Source organism: Gossypium hirsutum, chromosome A02 (assembly GCF_007990345.1).
Source record: "Gossypium hirsutum isolate 1008001.06 chromosome A02, Gossypium_hirsutum_v2.1, whole genome shotgun sequence".
NCBI classification, from domain to species: Eukaryota; Viridiplantae; Streptophyta; class Magnoliopsida; order Malvales; family Malvaceae; genus Gossypium; species Gossypium hirsutum.
In genome coordinates this window covers 35,852,665-35,860,456 of record NC_053425.1, presented here as the reverse complement: position 1 = coordinate 35,860,456, position 7,792 = coordinate 35,852,665, and the positions used below count along the sequence as shown (strand labels likewise).

The 7,792-nt window shown below is 35.8% G+C and overlaps 2 pseudogenes; one reads left to right on the top strand and one right to left on the bottom strand.

The window, feature by feature from the left end:
• Window positions 1-3,167, top strand: part of LOC107952244 (immune-associated nucleotide-binding protein 9-like) — a 14,546-nt pseudogene extending 11,379 nt beyond the window's left edge.
• Window positions 3,168-3,648: 481 nt separating this feature from the next.
• LOC121203213 (ycf20-like protein) lies at window positions 3,649-5,492 on the bottom strand (annotated as a pseudogene).
• Window positions 5,493-7,792: the final 2,300 nt, after the last annotated feature.

Here is a 7,792-nt window from a genome sequence, read left to right as displayed (position 1 = left end):
TTATGTTTTGCAGGGTTCTACTGTTATTGGTGATGCAGCTGTCGCTTCCTCTTCCTTGTCAGATGATGATATTACTAAACTTTGGCATATGCGGCTAGGGCATATGATTGAGAATGGCATGGCAAAATTGAGCAAAAGAGGACTTCTTGATGAGCAAAGAATTTGTAAACTGAATTTCTGTGAGCACTGTGTTTTGGAAAGCAAAAGAGAGTTCGATTCACCAGAGGAATCCATAACACGAAGGGAACGTTGGAGTATAATTTATTCTGACCAGAGTGCTTTCAAGAGGTGGAGCTAATTATATGCTAACCTTATTGATAATTTTTCCAAAAAAGTTTAGGTGTTCTTCTTAAAGCAGAAAAGCGATATATTTTCGCATTTAAGTATTGGAAAATTATGACTGAAAAACAAATAGGAAAACAAATAAAATACCTCCGTACAAACAATAGCTTAGAGTTCTATTCTAATGAGTAATAGATTTTGCAAGTTAGAAGGGATCGTGAGACACTTGACAGTTCGCCATATTCCACAGCAAAATGGCGTTGTAGAACGAATGAACAGAACGATAATGGAGAAGGTTCGATGTATGTTGTCAAATTCCAACTTACCAAAGTCGTTTAGGCCGAAACAACCTCTACTGCATGTTTTTTGATCAACCGATCCCTATCCGTTGCTATGAGAAAAAGACTCCGCAAGAGGTATGGTCTGGTAATCCTACAAATTATTCTGATTTAAAGATTTTTGAGTGTCCTGCGAATGCTCATGTTGATAATAAAAATTGGAACTGAGATCTATTAAATGTGTTTTTCTTGGTTATAAAACTGGTGTAAAAAGGGTATAAGTTATGGTGTCCTGAAAATAAAAAAGTTATGATTGGCAAGATGTTGTTTTGATGTTGATTTTTGATGAAACTGCTATGCTACCTAACTTATCTCTTAAAGACTCTTCCAATAAAGAAAATCAAAAGCAGGTGGAGCATCAGATTAATACAGAGTCGACTCCTCAAGCCAGTACAAAAATTAAGAATAGAGTTGCTTCTTTACCGCAATACTCTATCGCCAAAAATAGAACTAGAAGAAAAATTAAACCTTCAAAGAAGTATGCTGAGGCTGATCTAGTTGCTTATGCTTTAAATGTGACTGAAGATATAGATGCAAATCAAGAGCCATCTAATTGTAAAAGAAAAAGAAGCACCAGGAGAAGAAGCTCCAAAAAAAGTAAGGGTGCAAAGGTACAGCAAATCTAGAGTGGACTTCACAGATGCGCTCCCCAGTGGTAACATAGTTCGATTCGACTTTGTTGGAGTGTCCATACATAGGACTGAGCCAGTTAGATTAAAATGCATTTTGCAGAGGAGAACTGGGAGGAATTACATGCGCATTAGGTTAACAGTCTCAAAAAAAGAGACTTTTGCTACTGAAAAAGCCCTACGATTGAAATAGTCACAGACAGGTACAAGAGGTCGTTCCTTTATGCTCTCATGATTAAAATAGAATTTTGGTATATTTAAAAAACAGCAAAGAAGTATTATATGGATGAATTTAACAGAAGATATTAAAAAAAAAAAAGTAATGACCTAAGTCAGAAGGGAATGAGAAAGTTTGAGGCAGAGTGCTAAGCTGAGTACTTTTAGCAGCCCATTTGACTTATCAGCTTTGTTCCACAATCAGATGATGAGATGAGTACATGTCACATGTTCCATATTCTAGTGCAGTGGATCCTTATGTATGTTATGGTTTGTTCACGTCCAGATTTATCATATGCAGTCAGTGCAGTTAGTAGATACATGGTGAATCCCGGTAAAAAACACTAGAAAGCAGTTCCGTGATTTTAAGATACTTACGAGGTACTACTGATGTTTGCTTACAGTTTGGAAGAACTAGAGATGGAGTCATTGGATATTGATGTTGATTTTGCTAGAGACCTTGATAGAAGAAGATCTCTCACAGGTTATGTCTTTACAATCGGAGGTTGTGCAATCAGTTGGAAAGTCACTTTGCAAACTACAGATGCTTTGTCTACCACTGAAGTTGAGTACATGTCAATTATTGAGGCTTGTAAAGAAGCTATCTGGTTGAAAGGACTCTTAGTGAACTCAATGAAGACCTTCAAATTAGTACTGTATTTTGTGACAGTCAGAGTGCAATCTTCCTTACAGAAGATCAAATGTTTTATGAGAAATAAAACACATTGATATTCGGTATCATTTTGTTCATGATATTATTGCTCGTGGTGATATTGTTGTGAGCAAAATTAGTACTCATGAAAATCCTGCAGATATGATGACTAAGTCACTTCCTATAACCAAGTTGAGCATTGCTTAGATTGGTTGGTGTCCATTGTTAAAGTTAAACCCTTAAGGAGTTTATGGAAGAGGTGGAGAACTTGTTCGTTGAGAGTCGCGATGAAGAACTTGTTCATTGAGAATTCGTGGAAGTGGAGATTTTAGAATAAATGACCCGAATCCTTATTAAATAAAAACAGTGGTAAAAAAATAAAAGTAAATCCATATAGAACTACACTTCTTTTATTTTTTTAGAATAAGGTTTTTTAAACCTTATTAACTCCATTTATTTTATATTGATTAATAAGGTGTTTCAGTCTTACTAGAATATGGTTTTACAAGATATAAATAGACATAGTCTATTCCTCTGTATTCATTCGAATTCGACATAGTGAATTTTCTTCTCTCTGCTGTGTTTTTTCCCGAAATATTTCCACGTAAAATTGTGTGTTATTTTATTTTATTTTATTTTATTTTTCATAAATTTAAATCGTTTTATTTTTTGAGCGAATTTTTAGACTTAGGGAATCAACCATCAGCAACTCTAATAATATGTTTAAGTATCAGTTTTCCCATTTCGCAAATTGAATGTCATTTTATGATTTCACCGTAGGTAGAGACAAAGTTGAAGAGGCTTGAAGAGAAGTTAGCAAAGGAGCAGGCAGCGAGGAAGTTAGATCAAATGAAATCAGACGAAATTAACAAGCTTAAAGAGTATTTAGAAAATGCACAGAGGGAGACTGTGGAGCTCTGCAAGAAAGCTAAAAATAAATGTGCCATCCTCTGAATGCTATTATTTTATATTTATGTCATTTTAGATTTAAATTATTTTGAGTTCCTTCATTCGCATTTGATATTTGGGAAAACATTTCTTCACCCCTTAATTGCAAACATTTGATCGCTGGACAGGTGCCTACATCTTCCAACTTTACTTTTTTCATATACATGAAACTCATATTTTTCTGGTTGTATGAAAATGTGTCAATTTAAGAGTATAAATGGAATACTAGTACTCACAAATTACTAGAGATTGATTCAAAAAAAATTCTAACTTGATTTGATAATTATTAAGCCGAGCTCAAGCTATCAATCAAGAATTCAAACTTAACAATACTTGGAGTTAAATGACTGATGAATTTTATCGAGCATTTTATATTTTTATATTATTAAATTACATTATTACCCTTTAATATGTATTATAAACCTTAAGCTTAATTATTGACTCGAGCTCAAACTTAAAAATAGATGTTTGATCAAGCTTGAGCTGAGTATTGAGCTTCGAATTTTGAGTCAAACTTGAGCTCAAACTTAGCAATATTCAAGCTTAGCTTGGCTTGATTGCACCCCTATGTCAGACCATATGCTTCAAAAAAAATGAATGGTTGAAACCACGTAAACAAGGAGGATGGAAACTGTACTAGAAAGGTATACACATAGACAAACATCGAAGCAGGATTAACTGAACCATAGAATTGAGTCAGATTTGTCATAAATATATTAGCCATTCCTATAGAACATTGTTGTCATAAATTTATAGACATCTGCTGAAAGGTATATAGATAGATGCTTTAATACTTCACTCATCTCAACTATTCACAAATTCCAACCCATAAGCTGTGGAACTAGAAACCATGGGAAGCATTTCCAAAGTTAAGTACGTACTGGGGAATCAGTCATGGAATCAGTCATCTGGGCTAAACTGTAGCATGGAAAAAACTTCTCAACTATCTCATCTTCAAATGATCATATGATCCAGTACTGGGAAAACTATAACCAGGAAATTCTACATGCCATTTGAAGTTAAGAATGAACTTAAGGAACCAAAAGACACCAAAGGTGACAAGTCCAAGGAATTTCTTCTCTGTATGAAATGAGCAACATTTTTTTCTTCGAAGAACTTTTCAACTGGACTGCTTCCTTCTTAATGCCACCACTATAGTCCATCAAAGGGCATGAGTGGCAACCAGAGGTTTGGGGCCATGCATGGATTCAAGTCTTGACTAACTTGTGTTGTGTTTCTTATGATAGATGCATGATATGTTACCATAAAGCATATGGTAACAGCAGCAGGCTACATGAATAGAGCAAACACATCCAGGTCAAAACTCAAGGGATTGCTAAAGCCAGTAATCTTATCCAATTCATACTTAAATGAATCCAAGAAGAGACCAAGAGAAAGGCCAGCTTTCCAATAGTTAAATATGGTGATCAGACTCCTAACATTGTCGAGTAGAGGAAGAGAAGCCCTATACATGAGGGCTCCTATACCCTCTACAACAAAACAGCCAAGGCAGCAGATAGGATATCCCAGTCACCTGTCTGCCCAATAAAAGTTGCAAATGCTGTTGCACAATAAAATCCTACCAAGAAAAAGAGTATCTTCATGGGGAGATTTTTCCTTAGCTCCTGAATCCTCACACCTAGTTTGGTTTGAATACCTTGGATGGCCCTAATTAATCTGGGCCGCCCACCGTTGCTGGAAGAAGGATCAAACCCACTGGCATCCACATTGCTTCTAACAGACCATTCCATTTTCCTGCAGAAGATAAATAAAAAATAAAAACCACCCAGAAGTTCAATTACACCATGGATACAACCTTCAAAGATCATACCACCCTATTTGACCTAAATTTAACGGCATATTTCTGGGACCAGATGCATACCTGAAATTATTGACATGAATGAAACATGGCTGAGAATGGAGCTTCCATCCAAAGGAGCAAACATTCTTATGAGAGCATGGTCCAAGATTCAAAGCCGCATCACTTGAATTGGAAAGCTTAAAAATGGAAACAAAAGAATTCCGAGACAACCTGGTTGTCGTGGTCATAGCTTGGATGAACCTACAAAGTGACAATTCATTAACCAACAGCATCATGCGGCAAGCAGATGTCAGAATCAGAATTCTTTAAAAAGAGAATGGAAAGGGAAGATTAGAAAGAGATGAGAAGGTTTTAAAATTAAAAAACAAAATAGAAAAGAAGATGCAATGAGAGACAGAGAACGTACAAACAACGGCCTGCAATTGCAATTGCAATTGCAATTGGAGTGAGGGAAACGCAGTGGCTTAGCCAATAATTTGCAGAATCCAATTGAAAGGAGATAGGGGGAGAAATTTGGTAAGCCCAAAATAACTAAATGACGGTACAATTTTGGGTAAAATGATACTAATTCCTAAACGCGTATAAACTACGGACGGTGCTATGCTATACACATGGATCTGACTTGTATGAGGAGGATGCCTATAAACTTTTGGATATTGTTTCTTTTTCTCCATCTTCTTCTAATAATTATCATTGTTTCATATTATATTTTTAAAACTTTTATAATTAAATTTAAAATATTTTTTATAAAACTATATTCCTAATTATAAACTGTTCCTACATATTTCTTATCAAATAAGTGCCACATAATTATATAATATTTCACTGTAACCCCGTAAAGAATGTGTGATGAAAATGATACCAATCAAGGAGTTGATTGAAACAAATTTGATGAGGTTTTATTTCTTTCTTTCTTCAAAATGGAGTCCATCCTTCATTATAATTTGTTGAGATTTTCTCTCTTTCTTTCTTTAGGATTGAGTCCATCCTTGATTATAAGGATTCTTCAACTCTTTCCCTGTAAAAGCTTCATGTGTTGGAGGTTATATATAATGTAACTTTTCTATTGTTAAAGATATACAAACATTCTTTCATAATTATGTTGATTTAGATGGTGCCAAAGCCTCCTTCAATTTTTTTTGGAATTGAAGCAGACATAATTATTATTTATGTTCAACGCTTCCATTGTAAGCTTCTTCCTTGTACCACGGTCACTATGTCTGGTTCTAAAAAGGGTGACAGTGGTTCTCATGAGAAAATCGACAACCTTACAATTGTTTTTCGAATATAGGAAAATTCTCTAATCACCTTAGAACGCCTTGATGGAATCAATTATATTGAGTGGTCCCTAAATGCCCAGGATAAGATTTGTGGAAGAAAGCATTGGGGTTTTATTTTAGGTACGAAAGTACCATCAAAAGTTGAACTTTCAAATAAGTACGAAACCTGACAAGAAGAAAATTGCTTGGTCAAATCATGGTTTCTTGATGCAATGACAAAGGACATCAGATCATTATTCCTTCACTTGGGCAAGAAAAAAGAAATATGGCATGCTGTAAAATAAACGTATTCTGTCTAGCAAAATGCTTCAAAAGCATATCAACTTCATTATGAGGTGATGTCTATTCGGCAAAATGGTGAGTTCATTATTTCTTAGTTTGGAAAACTACAAAAGATTTGCCAACAACTTGATAATTTGATGATTGTACTATGGAGTGTGCAACTGACACCACAAAATATACTGCAAAGGTTAATACTGTAACACCCCTTACCCGTATTCAACACTGGAACAGGGTACGAGGCATTACTGGACTTATCACACGAACAAATATACAATTTCGGGTTATAAATTTGCGTCAAAATAAAAAACATTTGCTTTTAATCATAAAATCCCTAACACGAGCCTACGAGGCCCAAAACATGCTTTGGAAATTGTTCGAGACTAAACCGAGAAATTTAGAAAATTTTACAAAAACTTAGAAAATTTTTCACTAAACAGGGATCACACCCCTTATGGATATGGGACACGCCTATGTGGGCAGGCTGTGTGGGCACACACGCCCGTGCCCCGACCCCGTTTAACTCTCTATTTGTCACCCAAGAACAAATTGAGGACACATGGCCAAGTCACACGCCCGTGTGCTAGGCCGTGTGGTCAATTTAAAACTTATGATTTTTATTAAATAGGTGCAGACTTCACACGCCCAGGATACACGCTTGTTTCCTAAGCCGTGGCCCTCACACGGTTGAGACACGCAGCTGTGTCTCTTCCCGTGTACTCAATATTGGGCATTCTGTTTTGCAAAAATTAGGGTGCAGGGGGGACACGGCCTAAACATATGACTGTGGGGCAACTTGTGTGTCGCACACGGCATAGACACACGCCCGTGTGTCTACCCGTGTAGAAAAAATAAGGCTATTTACTAAGCCATTTTTCCACCCTTTAATGCACACACCTACACAACATAACATAACACCAATCCAAGCATATACATACAACTAACATCCACAACCAAGACATCAACACATCATTCATGGAAGGCATCATTTTATAAATATACTTATAGCTAATACTAGCCTATTTGCAATGGCCTTATACAAAATGAACTTCTAACCAATATAAGCCAACACATTTGGCCAAATCAATATGACCAATAATAAAATGACCAAGTCCCCTATACATGCCATAATTGAAAATGTTGAATTCATTGGTACCAAAATAATTGTTGATAGTGTGAGTGGATCTTCGATGGTCTCCGAATCCCGAGCTAGCTTGGTGACACTATAAAACAAGGGAAAGGAAAGGGAGTAAGCTATATAGCTTAGTAAGTTCCTATACAAATAATAAGCATCATAACCATACAATTAACATGAAGAAGATTAGTATGAACATTATCAAAATCTC